The sequence below is a fragment of the Merops nubicus genome, unplaced genomic scaffold (assembly GCF_000691845.1).
Source record: "Merops nubicus isolate BGI_N331 unplaced genomic scaffold, ASM69184v1 scaffold14520, whole genome shotgun sequence".
Classification (NCBI taxonomy): Eukaryota; Metazoa; Chordata; class Aves; order Coraciiformes; family Meropidae; genus Merops; species Merops nubicus.
The window spans coordinates 23,170-44,297 of record NW_008583815.1 but is presented as its reverse complement, the minus strand read 5'-3'; the positions used below and the strand labels follow the sequence as shown (position 1 = coordinate 44,297).

Here is a 21,128-nt window from a genome sequence, read left to right as displayed (position 1 = left end):
GAATTGCTAAAGGATGTTTTGAACCTCAAAGCATCTTTCCTGATAAAGTTAAAACAAAATCTTAGAGAAGGGGGTTCTGAAAGACCATCGCTCCCTGTCGTGAATTGATTTTGTAAGAAGGTTTTGCCACACATGGTTTTGTGGCTGCCACAGGAAAACGTGTGACAAAATCTGCTCGCTTAGTTTTGTGGCTTCTCAGATGTAGATGAAAGTAGGTGTCATTGTCACAACAATAAGCTGGGAACAGGAAGGTGATATCTCTGGTGATAGAGTGGGGAGATTCAGGGCTTGGGGCAGAACACGTTTCTAGATACATATGCAAAGCAGTAATAAATGAGCTACGGTTTATTATGGGGCAAGCATCAGATCTTCCAGCTGCTCTATTAGGACTTCAGGCCAGGATATTTAATTATGGCCTGGCCCCCTCCTTTAAGCAGATTATCACAGTGACACACTGACTGCTGTGCCCTGCCAGTGCCCTCAGGCTTTGCTCTTTCTCCTTTGCTCATAGTGTCCCTGCTGTCCGTGGAGGGGGGAGGCTGGGGCTGAAAGAAGGGGTTGCTACAAGCAGGAGGGACATTTTGTATTAGATTTAAAAAAAAAAAAAAAAATCTGTTTTATGAGAGTTATTAGGATTTTTTTAATTATTATTTAGGACACCTGGGATCGTATAAAAAGGGAGTTGTTCAATAATGCACACCGTGGCAAGCATGGAGAAGGGTAATTTCAATAGCTGGACTCCTTTCTTCTTATTAATTTGCCCATCTGTGCACTGCAGAGAGTGGAGACATGGCAGGGGTCATCTCCCTCCTCTTCCCTGTGCTCCTGTGCACAGTGCTGGCTCTGAATCCACCCGTGCTGGGGGGACACAACTGTGCCCCCTCCCATGTTTCCTCTTCAAACACCCTCCAGAAGCAACAAAGCCATGAGCCAAAGGCTCTGGTTCATCCCAGCAGGATTACAGCTGCTGTGACATTACCTTCCAAGTTTGTCTTTGCTGGGTGCCGGTCTTTGAGCAAAAAAAAACTCCTCTTGCTACAGAAGAGCCCTTGGTCTGTGCTGCTGGAGGTGAGCCATCTCCCCAGGGCTTCCTTTCCAGAGTGTTTATTTTGCCCCACCGCAAGCTCAACAATTTCTCTGTAAAGTGAATTTCACTTTCTTCTATTTTTTGAGAGGGGATAATAGTCCTTACAGGGCTTTGAAGTGCCATGTAAGTGTTGGGGTCATGGCTGATAATACAACTATTACAAGGACAAAGGCAGCAAGAGTGCAAGAAAAGCATGAGTATGTGGTTTCCTAGTGAGGACTGGTCATTATTATTTAGGGTTTTTTTTGTATTTTTACCAGGAAACTTGTGGAAAAAAAGTGTAGCATTGCTCAAATAGTTCATCAATTGGGACTAAATTCATGCAACAATTTTGGCTCCCCTAATGAAGCCAGAATTCCTAGAAAAAAACATGTTATTTTCCAAGGAAATGTTTTAAATTTTCATATTGAACAGCATGCCTTATATTGAGGAAGATGGAGAGGGAAGGAAGGGTGAAAGGCAGGAAACATAAATAAGATGGTAAAATGATATGGACTTTTTTTTTTCCCACCCAGAAATACACTTCCTGAGGTATTTTATGTAGATTTTTTTAAAAAAATAAATAATTATTGTTTCTTCAGCTCTTTTTTCCTAGATAGTGTCACTAGCTCCAGTCCTGAATTGACGTGTGACCTGCAGCAAGTGACAACTCCTGTGTGACTTGGTTCACCCTTCTGCAAACCTAGAGGTTTTAATGGGCTTCGTTCATTAAACTCGCCCAGCTACTTTCCAAGCTGGAGGTGAGGTTACCACTATGTACATGTGAAGTCTGGGTAGGAACTGTCAGCCCTGTCCTCTCTAATGAGACTTCTCTCCTAGAGAGGACATCAGCATGTATCCCATCCGCCACTGTCACATAGACACAGCTTGCCATAGATGCTGCAAAATATTCCTAGACGTGCATTTCTTCCATCAGTTTAATGTCAGCTCTCTTCTGGTAATAGCAAAATTGTGTTCCCTTAATGCAAGTTTGTGGTAAAATAGGTGAAGAAGTTTGGAAAATATAAGGCAATTACTTTGCATCAGTGGTAGGCTTGTAATTTATGCTGCTGCTTCTTACACGTTGCTTCAGCCGGGTAAGCAATGAAGTCATTGCTCCTGTAGAAGGAGCAACATGAAATGGGCTGCTCAGGTCTGAAATAGGTGCTGGAGTCCATCACAGCAACAGAAAGCAGCAGTCATACATCAGACTATGACATAATTTTTCATCATCTTCTGCCAGCTGAGCTGTGATTAAGGTGTTAGCAAGTTTGTCGATTGTCAGGTCATAAAACCGATCATCAGAGTTGCACTAAAATGTGCAAACCTTTGAAAACAGTCCAGGCTTTCAGGCTGATTCAGCACTGAAATATTTGCCTTCAAGTTTCTCTCAGCTGGAGGAAGATGATGAGCAGGCAACACCTCCGTGCCCCACGTGTCCTTACTGTATGCATTGTATCCATGCTACGTCCACATTAACATCAACGTGTCATCTTTATCCAGCCATACTTCCTCTGAGGTGCCTTGTGGCACCTCAGCAAGACAGAGATACACTCAACACTGTTTGAGTTTTCTAGACATTTCTTAGTGTTGTTTAGTTCAAAACCTGATGACAGTGGTTATGTCTAACAGGATAAGGTAACTAACCACCATCAAAGAAATGGTTGCTTGAACTAACAAGCTTGAGAAAAAACAAGCAAGCTGAGGAATGTGACCTAGAATGGGAGATGTGTGAATAGCAGATACCTTTGCCGCAGCATTTCTCTGTTTCTTGTAGTGAAAGAACACTTAGACACTTGGAGAGTAAGCCAAGGCCTGCTCTGGTCAAGGGAGCCCCAAGGTGTTTGATTTACAAGCAACTAAAAATGCTGCAAAACTTTGAAAGTGCATTTACAGCTTTCTTTTCCCCCATCTACTTGCTGGCACATACGGAATTACGAGGGAAGGGTTTTGGTTGTTGCTGTGGTTTTACAGTTGTTCCATGAACCATTTTTTGACATTTTATGGATCCCTGAAGATCCACAGGCCACCCCTTGAGAAACAATGACCTGGAAAGATAAGGTAAACAAAATTTGTACTTCATGTATCATTGGAATTCCTTGATACTATAGGAAAACTGGGAGGAGGAAAGTTGTCGGCTTTAGTTTAATTGCAAAAAGAGCTGTCTCATTGCAGCAACAAAGATTTTTTCTTCAAACAAAGCTAGACAAGTCTGAAGTTGTGCAGTGAGCACACCGAGCTTACAAGGGAGAGTGTCGCGTGCCAACAGGCTCAGGCCAACCTTTCCAAGAGGAGCAGTTGTACAGACTCGTCCATCATTTCTCCATCTCCCTGGGGAGTGGGAGGCAGCAAGGTGCAAGGACGCAGCATGAGCAAGGTGGCCCATTCCCTGCCTTTTTCTTTCCTCCAGAAGAATGGATCCATTGAACATAATCAACATGTTGGTAAAACCGTCCTGCTCGGCACCGTGCCTCTCTTCCTCCTGGCAAAGGTTGGTTCTCTGAACACCTTGTAGCTGCTGCATTGTGTTGTCCCCGAACCTCCCATGGGGAAGTCAGTCCCTGAATCACTTAAGAAAGGTGTTTTTGATGAGGCTGGGTTACATGCTGGCCACACAGCTAAGGAATGCAGGTATTTGGGACTCCTCTGGAAAGACCCTGCTGAAAGATCTCCAGGGTGTACTGTACTAAACATAAGCCTACCACCCCCAGGGTTTGGAAGAGAGCAAATTCCTTCCAGGATTATAGGATTAAGAAGCTGAAAAGTGATTCAAATTCTTCATTAAATGGAAAAAAAAATAAAAGAGAGAGAGTGAGACATGAGGGGAAGCTCTTCAATGCATGCATCACTCGACGTGTTTTCCTTGTAATTAAAGGAAGTTATTGAAAAATATTTGAGGGGATTAAATGCTCAGAGTATATGTGCCGATCAAATAACACAAGAGTCTGCATTCTTCTGAGTAATCAATGGAGTGACTTGAATGGGGAGGTTCAAAAGAGCACGGTTATTGTTAAAGTGCCACTGTAGTAGTATTCACCATACTGTATGGCAGATGGACAAGCCCAAGGGTTTCCCAGCAGGGAAACTTTGCTATAGCTGAGAAGCCAAGAATCTGGAGTTTGTACATGGGCATTTCTACACCAATTGTTCAAATTTCAGGTGGGCTTTTCTTTTTGCCCCTCAACTTGAATGCAGAAGGAGGCGCTCCTAATTTCCTGAGGAAGGCTTTTTTTGGGGCTGAAATTCCATTTCTCTTTTGTGGAAACAAAATAGGAAAGGAAAAACCTGTAGACAAGAAAGGTGTTTAAAAACTGAGGACATAAGAAACGAGAGGGACTCCTACTGTAAACAGGGAATTCTACTTACTCTTATTTTTTAATTCTGTGTTCTGACACTGTAATTGCAAATGGTCATTAGTTAGCCATTAATTAAGAGTTCATGATGTCCTAGACACCTGGTGTTTAGAACAGCCGATGTGTCTTGCAGTTCCTAACATGACACTATGATGACCTCAGTCTCTGTCTCAGACTCTGGACCCTGTGTTTGCCCATGTATGTGACAGAAATGATGCTCTGTCCAGAGGTCTTCACTTTATTCTGGCTTTTCCTTTGTGTGTTTCACTGCTGACAGTGGGCACAAGCAGCACTGTCCAGTGCAGGAAGGACCAAAGCATATTTGGAGGCCATGAGGCTATGAGATTTAAAAAGCCCTGCATTACCAATGTCCTTTTTTTTCAGTCATTTTTGAGGAGAAAAGCCCTGACTTAAGAAGAATCCTGGACCCAGGGTTGTGCCTCCATCTTTGCTCCTGTTCTGCCTCACAGCCTGTGGGCAAGGCACCTTACTGTGTTAGCTCTTCTTGCATTTTACAAATGAGCAGATTAATGACATGCCACTTGATTCTGGGTTTAATTAATGATTGAAAAGGGCTTTGAGATCTTCATGTGAAAGAAGCCATATAATTGCACAGAGAAAGACGATATTTATTCCTCTCTTACTAGGTTTTTATAACAAAGTTCTCAGAAGTTTGAGGGAAAAGATAAACTCACCTCTCTTCAGGTGGGTGGGCCTATAGTCTTCTAAATTAGGTGCAGCAAATCACATCCTCACGTACTAAGAATATAGAGTCACATTTGTACCAAACATATGGCCATCTGGGGAGTAAAGCATGAGTCTGATACAGGTAGTTGCCACTTTTAGAAGATACTTTCTCTCTGGAGCTATATATGACAGATGTCTTACCAGACCAAGATGGAGAGTTCACTCCATCCATCCTCCTTAAGGCAGGACCAGATCTACTTCAACCTATTCAACTCACATTCATCTCATTTGCCCCTATGCATGTCCAGCGTTGGTGAGTCCTTCAGGTGCCCTGCACCGAGATGCAACTGTCTTTACCATTGACTTGTTTCTTTTAATGTCTCCTCTATTTTTCCATCACTCCAGTTTAATTACATTATTTCTTGCGCTACCCACAGCAGCAGGGTACAGAACAGTACCACATTAGCTCCTTTCTCTATGCTTGGGCCACTTATATTAAATCAGTCTGGAATTTGATCTAGCCAGGAAATGCATCACTTTCAGACATCCCATTATCCTTGTGCTTTTGTCGTGCCAGAAATGTCCAAATCAGGGCGATTGTTTCCTAGCCAGTCACTTCAATCCTTTTTTAGGCACTTAAAAGTAAACTTTCTTACAGAGAACCTTAGTACACTGAATACCCAAGTTGAAGTTAATGGATGCTGTCAGAGCAAGTCTTGTTTATTTTGGCACCTCTCGGTACAAGTAAAATCTTGATTATAGGTACCTGCATAAGGAAGTGAAGATGGAAAGACTGTACTTTTATTTATTTTTTTTTTAAATATTTTTCTTTTCTTTAAAACTACTTTGGCAAATCAACCATACATCTTCTCACTTCCTCCTTCTAAATGCTAACCAGACGGCATATACCAGCGTCAGAATTTCCCAGCGGTCGTTTGTTTATCATTCAGTCACATCAAGCATGTAGTGGAAAGTTTGAACTGACCCTGGGGTATGGTATTTATTAATAATGGAAAGCATGATTTGACCAAGTTGCCATTTTAAAAAAAAATAAAAAAAATAAAAAAAATTACAGTCCAGTCTACTTTGCACGGTGCCACACAGAACCAGTAGGTGCTGAAAGTTTGCAGAACTAAGTACAAAATGAGCTTTGGATCCTGTGTCTTAATGCCTTGGAGGTTAATAGAGTAGGTATTTTTCTAACCTTACAATTGCGGTTAATAAAATAATGGATGAGGAATGAGTGAAAGAAGTTTTTTAAAATTTTGTATTTATTTTCTTTTTATTTTCTTTTGGCTCCACAGACGTACTTAAGCAAACACAGTCTCCTGATCCTGCAAACAGCAGTTCCCTTGGCAAAATGATTTGGGATGGTTTTGGAGAACTTTAGCTAAAAAGTACACTTGCAAAAAAATAAGCTGTCAGAGAGTAAATATTTGACTTTTCCATTTGTTTTCTTCTTTTCATGCAGTGTACATGACAAACCTAATTCATAGCTGCTAATGTTGTAGTTAATGTCAACAGAGCTATAGTTAGAAAGGAAATTACCTGGACTGTCATGATTTCACATCCTTTTTTGTAATTTCTTCTCCTGGACAGATTTCATGATGACAGGCACTGAAACAGACTGAGTTCCCAGGCACCTCAGAGTGTCATACAATAAAATGCAAGTTATGAAGTTCTGTATATAACTAAATTGCCATGGAAAGTACCCACCACAATGAGAAAAACAGAGCAAAACCTACAACCAGAAGTTGAAACCAGACAAGTGCAACTTACAATAAAGGGGAAAATGTTTAACAGATTAAACCAAGTTGATTCCTGGAGATTTGCTGCATTGGGTCATAATTGGAGGTTTTTGCAGAGTATATAATTTACTTAAACTTTACTGGACTCATTGCAAGGAGTAACCAGGGTAATTGTGTGGTCTGTTATTTACAGATGGTAAGGCTAGATGAAATCTATCTTGCTTATTTTCCATCTGTGATCAACAGAGAGACTTCTTTCAGTACCCTCTCAACCTCAGTTTGGCCAATACAAATCAGGTTCGTGATGGACATTGCCCTGCATCTTGGAAGTATTGGTAGTATAGAAAATTCATGCAGTGTGCAAATAAAACGTCAGGTTTTCACCATTTTTTTGCACTGAGATGAGGCAGTGGTGAATTATGCGAGGCTGTAAAGTGTATGTGAAAACCATGAGGAGAAGGCTGCTTTAACCAATGATACTTATCATGATAATAAGTGTTAGGCTTGGTAGTCAGTAGTAACAGGGTCAGCGCCTTAGAGAGTAACTCATTGTGGAGTGCCAAGAAGAGTGAAAGTGATTAACTTGAGTTTCGAAGGGAAAATGAGCCGTCCACAAGTTCAGTACTAGATAGTCTGTAGTCATGCTAAGAGTCTTTGTCTCTCTTTTCTTCAGCAGCAAGAACAAACTCCCTGCTTGGATGTGTATCTTCCTTATTACTAAATCCATTTGTGTTGGGAATTGCTGGAATGTACAGGAAACCCAATGATCTGAGCAAGAGAGAGACCCAGGATGTCCCGAGTTCTCATGCTAAGGCTTGGCAAAAAAATTGGCTCCTGTAATTTCCTCTTCTCCCTGCAAAGAGGTTAACTCGGTAATTATTCTAAGTAACAAGATCTCTGCATGCTTGGCAAAAAGCCAGAGATTCATCCAAACTTGTGGGCTTGCTTCCCTGATGTTCGGGCCAATTGGTGCACTCAGGCTGCACAATGAGTTGCAGATGTAGTGAGCTCATGCACTACATTGGTAAAGAGCACAGAAATGTTTATCCTGAAGTAGGATGCAAGTGCAAAAAGACAAGTTGCCTGAGATCGCAATCTGAACATCCAAAAACAGAATCACAGCAACACCACCCTCCCCCCGAAAAAAATAATAATATAAAAAAAAAAAATTAATCCTTTGCTTTGTTGCCTCATCTTTCCCATCTGTGAAATGGAAACGATTCCACTTAGCTTTGTCTTGCTTTGCCCTGAGGAACTGGAATGAGCTAGAACTTTCAAAACGGCTTTGAAGATAGGTTATTGTTTTTCATTACTGTGTGCAACACTTCCCACCATGAAGTGATATTTGAGAATAAAGGTACAATTCTCATTGCCAAAAAAATAATTCTAACCTTCCACAAAAAAAAAAAAAAAAAAAACAAACAAACAAAAAAAAATCTCACTGTGTTAATTGTTAGATGGAAATCAGCTGTATCTGACAGTGCCATTTGTAACCTTTGCCAATGCTATATGGTTCTGCACCACCAGCCTGGTCCTGGTGTATTTTACTTTTTTCCCTACTTTTGAGGGGGGATTATGTGTTGCGACTTTGACCTGGCCATTTCCTTTCTTCAGGAGGATTAAGCTCCAGTTGTTTTTCTGCTAGCAGTGAGTATCATTTGCAGCCTAAGAAATATGATTTCCTTCTTTTAAATGGGTCAGACCCTTTTGGTTTTTTAACCGCAAACAATGGAGTTCAGAGAAAAATCCAGAGGAATATGGACTTGGGAGCTTTTGTGGCTTCTGATGTGAAACAGGCCTGTCTAATGCATTCAGTTCCTTGTCAGTTGGGAAAGAAATGTCTAAAGTTTCATAATATCGTATCAGTTGCGCAAACAACTTGTCTTTTTAAAGTAGGTGCTTAAAATCTGCACTTGGTTTTAGGAAAGCTTAGTCTGGTTTTGTGCTTGAACAAGTTTTGTCTTCTGGATGCAGTAGAAAGAAAGTAAAGAACTAACTTAATTTCAGGTGTTTGGTTTTTTTTTTGATTTTTTTTTTTGGTAGGAGACAAGTAACTCCATTTCAGATTTCTGTGTCTCATTCAGAGCAATTAAGGATTTCATGTCATTTGATATTCTCTTTAAGAAGCCTAGGAAATGGCTACAAGTTTCCACTCTTGTTAGTCTTAAACTCCTTTTCATTTCAACCCTGGGGAATTAGTCTGGGTTGAAGTGCATGCATGCATGAATTAAATCACAGCAGCATTGCTAGGTCTCTTTTTAAGGCAGAGACCTCAAAGCTCTTAATCGCGGGTTCCTTTCTCAAACCTGCCCTGTAAGATGAGTATGGTAGTTGTGTCATTTCCAGATCTGTAGTCAACAAACCATAGCTCTTCCTTCCTCCTTCTCTAATGGCTGTTACCTTGAGAAGACAAGGATCAGAGGCTGCTACCTGCACATAGACCTGTGCAACCTCCAGTTTGATGTACTTCGTTTATACCTCAAGCAAAGGGATGTGACTGAGGCTGTGGCTGGTAAAGGATGTTTTTAGCTGGCTGAGCAGTAGTAATTCCTGTTTAAATGCTTAGAATCCCATTGATTTCATCTGGCACAGTTTCAGCAGGCTAGACGGGTGAGTGTCTGCTGCTCAGAGTCATTGGTGGCCTTAGGGCTTTCTCCAGTGAGGTGTGAGATGTGGATTTGAGAGACAAAGATTCAGCTCTGGCTCATCTGTGTGATACAGCCAGAAGGCCTTGGGTAAGAGGTGAAGGAGTGTTAGCACTTTGGCTGTGTTTGGGGAGTGGTCACCTTGCTTCGTCCTTCAAATAAAAGACTGAGATCTTCCTAGCAGGTGAAGACCTCAGGCTGTTGGTCTCAACTGGGACAATCTTGAGCAGTTCAGCACTTTATCAGGTATTTTTTCGTGGTAGTTTTCATATGCCATAGGGACTAGACAAAGTACAAAAACCTGGAAGGAAAAGATGAATGCCACTGTGGAGCTCAGATCTAAAATAAAAGTACATCACTCTCTCATTTCTAGGAGGTACCTTACAGGACCAGCTCGATTCCATCAGTAAAAGCTGCAGCCCATTACGTGCCAAAGCATGTTAAAATTTTGAGAGATGAACAGCATGATGGCTGTGACAGGTCTTCTGCAGAAAAGATAACAAAATCTGTATGTATCGTAGGCAGATGGAGGGATGAGTAACAGAAGCGTGTGGGAAACGAGGTACTTTTCTAATTGCCCAGAGAGGGCTGATCACCTTCACAGACCAGCAGAGCTGCCTTAATGTAGCAACAGCAGCTATTGCACCACTTGAAGGAACAGCAAAGCTGCCATGGCAACGTCTCCTCCTCAGGGGATCCCAGTCAGGATTCTGGCCAAGCCAGCCCAAACTTCTCCTGTGCTTTCCACTGCCACTCTGCCCCTCCAGCTGGCTACGAAAGAAAAAGGCCAGCCCATAAGCTGAAACAGAGTAAATATTAGTTAAACATTTACAGCTCTTAAGATCTTACAAGCAGCAGAAGCAGCTGTTAAGTTGGGAGATGCCTGCTCCAGTGCGTGACATAGTCCAGCCACAGTGTGTCAAGGATGTTAATGGTGAGACTTGATCCAACCCCAGCCTCAGGGAGAGGATGAAGTGATCAGGTGCAAAGTCACCTCCCATACAGGTGACTCAGAGATTAGAACCACGGAGCACCATAGGTGGACAATTTCTGTACAGGTCTCTACCTAGTGAAGGTCCTTCTTTCTGTGTGGTCCATGGAACACCACAGGAAAACGGCTCAGCAGCCTTCTTCATGGAAGCCTGAAGAGTGCAGAAAAAGGCTTTGGATTTTTTTTTTTTTTTTTTTTTTTAAATTTTATTTCCTGAAGATGATGCTCAGCCTTTTTCTTTGAAGCTGTCATGTGGTGCTCCATTTCATGGGCTCGTCACTTTCTCTGGAGAAGCTATGTCTGCTTGCATTAATCATTAATTACCTTGGCTGGAACATAGGCCTTCTGTGTAGACACTCATAATAGAACACAGCAGAAAAGGAAAGTCTTTTCTTTGTTTAATACTGCCTCTCAAGCAGCTGAAGGTATTGATGGATGCTTCTCATGTTTCCAGATATTCTCTGTGATTGGAAAAAAGCCATATTCCCCTAAAGTGGCATTTGTATTAGACATCAGAAAATATATCTCTTCAGTGAAATCAAAGCATTGTTCTATTTTTTTGAAGTGTCTCTCTCTATGCTGTCATATAAAAATAGATAGATGATACGTATTACATGTTTCTCTCTTAATGTGATTGAGTTATCACAATCAAAATTTTCCTTTTTTCCTTCTGAATTCATGCAATAAAGGATGTCACAACTGCAGTCACCTGAGGACATGTTGAATGACTGTACTTCTAGTGAATACTTCTCATCTGTCCATAAATATGAATAAATATGATAGTCATGAATGTTGATGACGGTCTTGTTTCAGTAGGTTAGACATGATAAAGCATTACATAAACAAGATTGATAAAGTGAATGTATCTGGGTAGCCCCTGAAGTTTTAAGTCCTCTTCATAGTCAAATCATAGTTACTTAGTATGTGGCTAATTTTATAAATGGAGAAAAGAAAGGTGTGTGTCCCTTGAGTCTGAATCTCAATCCTGCAAAACGGGGCCTTCAAAGATCAGACTAGGTTTTTGAAAACCTAGGAGTAAGGTAGTAAAGACTTTGCTAATAAAGATGTAGCGTGAAGCACTGCTCATTTTGTGAATAAAATGAAATGTGTGCTCTAAAAGTTTACTCATGTGGATTTTAAAAGTCATTGAACAGAATTTGTAGAAATACTGTTCATATTTTCCAAAGAAAAATAGCTCTGAGCCAAGGTAAAATTTGGAAATACTTATTTGGAAATTATTTTTAAAAATGATTGACTTAAAAAGCTAGAACAGCAACTGGGAAAAAAAACAGCTGACAGTAGTCCTGGAAATTTTGGGAGCCTACATGATTAAAAAAATTAAGCTTGTGCTATGTCAGCATTGATTTCTTCATTTACTTTCAGAGTTCACAAAATTTGTCAAATTTTGTAGACGAATGACCATATTCTTCAGATGTCTCATCTGAGTAATGTGTGTAATGATACATTTGTCCATTGTGATCTACTTTGAGATTCTTTGGAAAATGTGCTACCTGAAGATTAAGTATTCTTGTAGGGTTTGGGGTTTTGGCTTTTTTTGGCTTGTTTGTTTGTTTGTTTTGGTAAGAGTGGGTGTAGGAAATAGGGTATGGATGTCCCCAGTGCTGTAGAATTTAAAGGAGACAAATAATTTAGCGGAACAAAAAATCTGTGAAAAATAGATGAATAATTGTAGGCAAAAAGTAGCTGGATGTGAAAGATGAAGGTTTAGCTACTTTTCATAGTGACAGATAAGTAATGAGGTTGAACTGCTGCGATATTGTCTGGAAATAGAATAGATGACATTCTTAATAGGCTCAAATTGATTCTTAATAGTTCAGACCATCTGCTGAAACTGTAGAATAATAAAACTAGTATTTTTATTATGACCTCCATCTAAAGCACTCTAAACACTCTGGGAAGGTATGTGGACTTTTCTAAATCTATGTTTTGGTTGGACAGCTTGGAAAAAGTAATTTGCACAGGTTTTGATGGGCAGGCTCTGGCATGGTTGGTATAAAAGCAAACTCAATGAGGTTCCAGCTCTGTCTTTTAGGTGCATCACAGTTTCACCATCCATTTCAAACAGTTCCTCAAAAGCTAAATATGCTGAAGAACACACATGGAAAAATATAATAGTAACTATAATGATGATAATAATGGTATGCAGTAGTAGCAGTATTTGGAAGACTGTGTGTCTATGTGGGTGCACATACAACAATATCTTCTTATGCTGACTCTTGCAGAGTTCTTAGGTCAATGTATCATACAGACTGTGGGTGGGGACCATTTATAACAGCGTATTCTGCTCTAGACATTCACAGTGATAACAAGATGCATTAAAATTGCTAAATTCTTCCTTCAGGAGAAGTATTCCATTTGAAGTAGGAAAACCAAAGCACGCAGTTGCAATAAATATGAGGTGAAGAGAGTACTGCAAGATAAAGCTAACAGAGTGGAAGACCAGGAGAAATGGATATACTTAAGGATGTCTCCTGTTCATGCCCATTATGAAATAGCTTGAAAGGCATAAAATTGGCAGGAACCCTGGTTGTTACTACGTGTATCTGGAAGCTGATCATAGAAACATTATCTGCATGATATGATTAACTTCATCTAGCATCTATATATAGCCATGGAGCATTTTTATATAGAGATGTTTGCAAGGATATTCTTTCACTTTGGATGTAGTAGATGGAGCCCTATGAAAATAGAAACTTGGATTATCATTTCTGTTGTTTGATTGTGCAGCACAAGGTGCAGTAGGCTCCTCATCTATGATACTATGCATAATGGCAATCAAATAAAGAGAATGCAGAAGCTTGTGTCAAAGGGCTGTTTCTAACAAGTTGAATATTTACATAGAACTTTGCATTTTTGCTAGTGATTTGGGTAACAGTTCTCCTCCCTGTTCAGTTTCAGTCTGCAAATGCCCATTTCATCACATGGAGAGATTTGTTTGAGATTTGGTGTGGTTCCTGATGTAGAGGTAAAAATAACTGAAGCCCATCAAAATTTATCTCAGGTGATGACTGTAACTTGTTGACTATATTACATTAGTCATATATTACAATATGAATATATTACAATATCATGTATATTACAATGCCATGGAGTGCAAGTCAGGAACTGGAAACTTTTCATTTTGGAGGTAGTATAAAAGAAATAAAAAGTGGCCGTTGGTCTTTGGAAACCAAGCACTGAAGATAAAATTTGCCCTCTCAAATCTGTGTGTGTCCCATTGCAGTAGAAAAGAAACAAGGTGTGACTCAAGGTGGCAGAGCACTAATTGAAATCCAGTGGTTAAGAGACGTTGTTTTAAATTAGGAAAGAGGGGATCTGCTCCCATCTCTCATCTAGAGCTGAGTCAGTTACTTGTCCTCTCTGTCCTTTAGTTTCTCTGCTCCTGATGGGTGCATAGCAATGTTTATTTAAAGAGATGCTAAGACAGAGTTTATTAATATTTGCAGCATTCTTTCAGATCCCCGGGAAGCTGGGGTATGGAAAGACATCAGTCTTATTAAAGAATGTCCTGATTCAACACAAAAAAATGAAGCAGATTTTCTGCTAGGTGGGTAGAAGTTTGCACAAAGATCTTTATTTCTGAAAGGGCTGTAAGGCTGGACCTGGTGATCTGAAGCTGTATCAGCACTTCCAGAGAGGAAATACAGCAATCCCTTCAAAATAGCAGAGTGAAATGCAATATGAACCAAAGGCAAATTGGAACCAGCAGTGTTTTTCACAGTGATAGTGGTTAATCATTAAAACAAGGATCCAGGGGAAGTGATGAATTCTTCATCTTTTGATGTCTTCAAGATTGAAGGCCTCTCTGGAGGAAACATTTTAGACAAGTTATTTGGCTCAACAAAAGGGTAACTGGGTAAAAATTAAAGCTCTATGACATGTAAAAGACAGATGATCTACTAGTCCCTCTACGTGTGTGATTCATTTCACACAACTTTGGATGTCTAAAGTTAGATGCCTAAGGTTGAACCAGTCACCCTGGGCTCCCTTTTTAGTCAACAGTAAGAAATAGGCATCTCCAGGGAGCAATCCATTTGATGTGCCTTCGATGCCTGTTTTAGTGTGACACAAATTGTCCTCTGGGGTACCTGTTCCTCTCCATTGACTATCAAGGAAGCCAACGGTGACTCTTTCACATCCAGGCATCTCATTTTCAGACGCCTGAGGAAAGACACATCCTTCTGTGAAACAGCTAGGAGCTGAGGAAGAGCAGCCCTTAATTTACAGGGCAGAGACCTGTTTCGTGGTGGTAGTTGCTTTGCATCATTTATGTTAGTGCCTGAGTCATATTCCTGTGTTGGTGAAGCACTTTGTGTTTTGAAAGGAGGACTTCAAAATATCACTCTGGTTTCTTTAGGGGCACAGATTGGATAAAGGTGAGACAAATCCTGTTCTGAGTTACTCTGTTATACTCCCACTAATCTCACAGGTTTTGGTGGAATTACCATTCCTTGCATCTTAACAATAAAAACAGAAATGAGGCTCTTTGAAAGGATTATTCCAACTGTCATAGCAATTTGATTCTTTCTGTGTAAGCACTGATCAGATGAAGGGCAGATCTGGAAAAAATGCTATACATCACGGAGCATTTATAAAGCAAAGACTATTGAGAAAATCCTTGTTGAGCATGTGGAGACAGTGTTAAAAACACTTTCATCTTTCATTTCTTCCTGTCCTGTAGTCTTCCTGGCGCTGCTCCAAATTCACTTCATCACTTGGTGTTACTTGGTTTAGACCTGTGCCTCTTGCTTATACTGTTAATAGCGGACTCCTGTGTAGCATATCCAAATTCCTCAAGTCTAGCCCTGTCACACAAGATGACAAGCCTGTCATCAGGCTAGAGGTGTGCTCCGAGTTGCTTGGAGCAATGCTCAGCCCACGTTTGAGGTGAGCAATTCCAGTGTTTCACAGAGGGGCTTAATCACCTTAAATGCCCTCCCTCATCAAGGGAAGGGGAAGGTGCTTCCGGCAGCTTCCTCAACACAGAAAAGTCCGTTGTCTTTCCGTGGACCACAGGGAGGGAGATGTGTCCCAGATGCCCCAGTCATGTTCACACTGCAGGATGGCTTGGATTAGTGGTGCCTGTGGGCCTTGGACCGCATGCCATCTAGGAAGCTTTGTAGTACATCAGTGAGTAGATAAAGTGATCCCAAGACAGAGTAAGTTTATCACTCTTTATATAATTGCAGAAGAGTCATGTACAGCCATGCAGCACGTCTCAGTTCCGACCAGTTGCCTGTCATCAAGCTACCTTCTCCTGGTCCATTATCTTCCTGGACAGTTACTCTTGAGTATCCAACAGCTGCTGCCATCCACCTAAGAATGGCAGAGCAATCCTGACCTATCTCAGCGGTTTGGATAAATTTGAATTTCAGAAGCTGCATGAAGTGGAGGGGCTGTGTAAACATGTGTCGTTGCAGACGCTCTACCCAGGCTGGGTCTCTGCACCACTGATCCTGAAGATAGCAATATGTTGCCTATATCACTAGGCACACACAGCTTGATGCATGGAGCAGTAATGGTGCAACCAGATGGCACGGGAAGGGGTGGGATTGTCATTACCACGCGGCTCTTTTAGATTCTTCGCCTATGCAATTTGCAGGCTCCCGTGATACTGTACCACAGGCTGTTTAGCCATTCTTCTGTTCCCACTCGCTGCTGCAGAGAAATCTGATCCTCTCCAATTATGGGGGACACGATACTCTTGCCACATCCAGCTGTTGCTGACATGATGGTATGTGCGTTGCCTCAGCCAGCGGTGGATTTTCTGTCCGTCGCAGCCCCTCCCAGGATGCCCGTGGTAATATGGTGGTTGAGGTGAGGATTAACCTGCTGCTTCCCTCGAGGCACAGATCTTGCTGTGACAGAGTTTTCCGTGCAAAGGTTGCCTGGGGGAGAGTCACTGTACACCAACCTGAACTGTGGATACAGAGGAAACTTTGCACTTTGGGAGCTTACGCACGCTTTCCACTCGTAAAAAATTCACCGTCCCATTAAGCAGAGGTCTTTCAGTGCAGCTTCCTCTCCTGCGTGGCACGCTCCTGCTGACAACAGGAGCTTCACTCTCACCACAGGTACACAAAATGCCTAGGGGAGGTCTCACCATCAGAAAATAAACAGCTGAAGCTTTTAGAGTGACCTGTGAAACCTTACTATTGAAGCCACTTTTGTTTTTCCTACTTTGCCAGAGCTCACTGTGGTCCAACACACTGTAAGACGTGCATAAATCTCTTTATATTTGTAACCCTACAATCTTGCTTTGTTTCTGATTTTTTTTTTTTTTCTCCTGAAACAGGCTTTTAATTTTGTTTGGTTTTAAACTGGGATCACTCACGTTTTTAGTCATTGGAGATTGTGCCCTTTCACTAAAAGGAAGATTGGAAGAAGTTAGATTCATTAGCTGGCTCGAGGATAGAAAAATGTATGAGGAAGCATCAGTGCCACTCTTCAAGGAGTAGTTCAAGAAGTTGTTATCTTAGAATCATGGAGTCATTTAGGTTGGAAAAGGCCCTTAAGACCTTCAGGTACAACCATAAACTTAACACTGCCAAGTCTAACATTAAACCATGTCTCTAAGCACCACATCTACATATCTTGGAAATACTAACATCTTCATGGAGATGTGCACTACCATTCAGTCTTCTTTATGGCTTGACATGCTTTTTCTTTGCTAAGTGCTTTTCTGACTCAGGTTTACCTTTGATACCATACAGTAGGAAAAATTTTCTAAGAGATAATATTAGCTTTTACCCTGTGATGGTGCAGATCTCCTGTGAGGTGCTAGACCCACCTTGGGAGATGTGTTTTCAGTAGGCCAGGAGCTGTTTAACAGTGCCTCAGAATTTTCAGCCAAGTGCCTTACATCCAGAGCCTCTATTTAGTGATGTCACTTCATCACTAAATGAATGAGTTCATATTCAAAAAGTTAATGTTTATAATGAGGGTATAAGGATCTAAACCCTTTTCTGTTATTGAATTCAACAAAAGCCAATCTTTATTCTCTCAGGAAAGCTTCCTGGATACTAAGTAAATGAGTTGGTTTTTAACTCTTGAGATTTATTGAACATTGAAACACAGGAATCATTACACCAGTCAAGTCTTATTATTGATTTATTACAAGCTTCCAACTACTGACTGTAGCCAACACCAGATGCTTCACAGGAGCATGAAAGAAACCATGTACTAGACAGTAATAATAGTTATAATTTGCTCATAAGAAAAATAACTTATCCACTGCCCACGCTCAATGTTCGGCTTATATCCTGAGAACAGTTTATAGTTTATTATGCATAAATATTTTAAAGTGATAAGAATTTGCAAAAGGAGGGACTAGAATTTGGGAGGTCTGAACAATTGGGATGGGTGACATAGTCCAAATGACATCATCTTTCTGCACCTTCATTTCCCCACCTAGAAGCTATCAAAGATCTTGACAGTCATGAGGTTCCCTGAGTTCTGTGTTCTAAAACTGATAGAGAAGCAAGGGGAGGTCAACTGAAAAATCAGGCTTGTATCTTAAATGTGAGTAATTATTAGCAGGAGTGCCTCAGATAGCGAGAAGTTAAACCAGTTCAAGAGAACACAATGTGCTGTTCTCTTTTTTTGGATTGTGTATTCCAGGCACTTGGCAGTGCTTGTGTGCAAACTGATGGGTGTGCAATCAATTTGGCTGTTTCCCCCATCCAGTCTCTTCAGTGCAAACCCTCCACTTATTTGCGTGGATCCTTCACTCAGAAGGGAGAGAAGTGAACTAAAAACTGAAAGAAAAAATCCCCAAGGCAGTCACTTCTGATCACACTATCCAGTGTTATTGTTTTGAAAAGAGGAACACAGAAATACAGGCAGAAAGTCCTTGTTCTGTTCATCATCTTCCTGCAGCCCACTCAAGAAGCTGTTTTTTGCCCTCTCTTTACAAAGAGCAGGCTAGGAAATGAGTGACATCTGAAAGCAAGAAATGGGTTTCTCACCCCAGATTTTTGTTTGAAGGTCACCTTGCAGTTTTCTGTGCTTCAGAGATGTTTTTATTATTCCTCTTTTAACCTTTTTTTTTTTTGTTTCCTCTCTTCTTCATCTTCTCTCCTTAAGCTAAATGACAAGTTATGAAACTTTGTGGTTTGGTTGTTCTTAATGTGAGTATTGAAAAGTGGTAATATGCCAAATACATGTGACAGAGCGTTCTCTCCTCCTGCTCCCAGCTCCCTCCCCATCAGCTGCTGTGGCTCTTCATCGTGTTTAACCACTCCCAGCTTTCAGAATCTATTGATTTCCGTTCTCAGACTTTCTGTGTCTTTTCTTGCAGCTGTTTGTTTCACGACGTGGTCAGTGTTTGCAGAGTAGATCAAACCCACTTCTCAGCTCTCTTCTCCTCTCTTCCCCTTCCTTGCCTCTGCAAAGGTCACATAGCTGCTGGGGTTTTTGTGCTCACGCTGGGAGGTATCAGGAGGAAGAAAGGTAAACCATTAATAAAGGACGAGTGAAGCAAACTGCAAAGTAGCAGGCTCTGGTCCTACGCGCTGTCAGAGGGCAGGAGATTCAAACTGAGCCTTGAAGATCTTTTTATGTGGATTTAGGAAGGTAGTAGATATGTTGCAGCATGTTCAAAAGCACCCACTTGCCATTTGAAATGGGAAGGGGCATAGTAATGCTTCAAGCTTCTGGTTTTGATATGGGGATTTTTTTCCCCTGATTTTAAAGGAGGTAGTGTCCAGTTTTGGGGGAGAAAAGCAGTCTTTGCATAATGCCTGTAATATTTTACTTCTGTTGTGAAAGGCAATGAGCACTCAGGTACCTCTTAGAATCATAGAATGTGTTGGGTTGGAAGAGATCTCTAAAGGTCAAGGTATCCCTTCTCAAGAGGGGATACCCACAGTCTTCTGCAGTGGTGCATGAAAAAGGTAGTATTGGTATGTGTATCCTCTTCTGGGCAAGGAGCTGCAAGCTCCAAATACAAATATGCTTTTATGAAATAAAAACAGCAGTTCTAGCTGGACAAAAATGAACCTAACAGCTGAGGCTAAGCAAAAAGTGTAGGCATGCCTTAATTTAGAGTTTCCCAGATTAGATTTCATCCTACTCCTGCGTAGCTGCTGCACCTAAAGAGAGGACACAGCGCTTCCAACAGCTGCCAGGAGAGTATCAAATAGAAAATGCTTCTGCACCGGTGTGATTGACCAGAGTTTCCACTGGAATATTCCACTGCAAATTCACCAGCCCATAGAGAATAAACTGGTGGCAGAGCTAAATACCTGTTTCCTGCACACATCAGTTTCTGTACCAGACACAAGTGGCTTTACAGATGAATTTTTTTTTTCCCCTTTTGAGTGGGAACTCCTGGGTGGGAGTGGGCCTTGTGTACTGCATTTCAGGTGAGAAATGTGCTCACAATCCTCTTTAGAAACTGCAGTTATGAAATATCCCACAGGATTATTCATATATGTTGGGGTAGTTCAGTAATCTGAAGTAATTTTGCCATTTTTCCTTTTTCAGAATGGTTTCTAAATAAACCTTAACTCCCAGCCAAGGAAAGTATATATGGGATAAAGCAGTAAGTGCTTCATGTAGTTTATAAGGTTCTACAAAATCAAATAAATATAGAATAGAAATCTTAAATATTCATTATATTCTTAAAACCCTCCTGAGAGGTGGCAAAAGACACTGAAACATTTAATTCAATAGCATCTCGAATATATGTGTGCAGTCTGTTGTTTTAACATCACAAACTGTGTAGTAACTCTGGTTCTTCCAGAAAAGTAATTTAACATTATAAATCTTTAAGGAAAAAAAAAAAAATATAGGCTGACATCTACTCATTTCAGATTAAAAAAAAAAATATATTAAAAGAGAACAAAAGGAAGAAAGCAAATGGAAATCCAGAAATTAAGACATAGAATGTCACCATATGTATTTATTAAATACTGCCTCTCTTTGGCCTTGGCCTTCAGTTTTCACTTGCAGGCAGTACTGCTCCCTTCTGAGTGCTACATATTCTATATGATCAATAATAAAGTGCCATCAAAAACCATCTCATGGTTTTTGTGCCATCAAAAACCATGAGATAATACATACCAGGAGCCCAGGTACTCCCTTTAGAATAATTGTGACAGCAAAAGACATGAAATATGGGCATCTGATGGACTGGCTAATCCCCTTGAAGAGACCTAAAGAAGCAAACAAAGGGAAAACAAATACCCAAAGAAATAAAACTAAAGTCTCTATCAGTAGTCCCAGGAGATAAAGTCTTATCCTAAAAACTGGCCACTGTAACCTAGTCCATGAATCACAGCACTTAAGCCTGAGGAGGCACATTCCATGTTGACACAGACCTTCAGTAGTCCCATTAAATATAATGGGGTTGCACAAGATGTAAATCACTGTAAAATATGGACCCTGATCTAATTTCTTTCTCTGAGATTAATTACTTCAAAGCCATTGTTTCGTATTTCTTCCCCCTCTAAAATCCTAGTAAAACAGAATTTCTGAAAGCAAATTATTTTAACTATCAATGCTCTTCAAAGACAAGATGCTGTTAGTTCTTTGCGCTTTTCCAAATTAAACTTTAAAACACAGGAAGAGGTTTTTTGTTTGAAACTTTAGGTCAGCTGTGGGTTTTATTGGACA

The 21,128-nt window shown here is 40.7% G+C and overlaps 1 protein-coding gene across 1 annotated transcript in view; it reads left to right on the top strand.

Moving 5' to 3' along the window:
* Positions 1-21,128, top strand: part of LOC103774975 (SET-binding protein-like) — a gene marked incomplete at both ends in the record, with an annotated part of 61,218 nt that overhangs the window by 16,927 nt on the left and 23,163 nt on the right. The gene's annotated exons all lie outside the window — the stretch shown is intronic.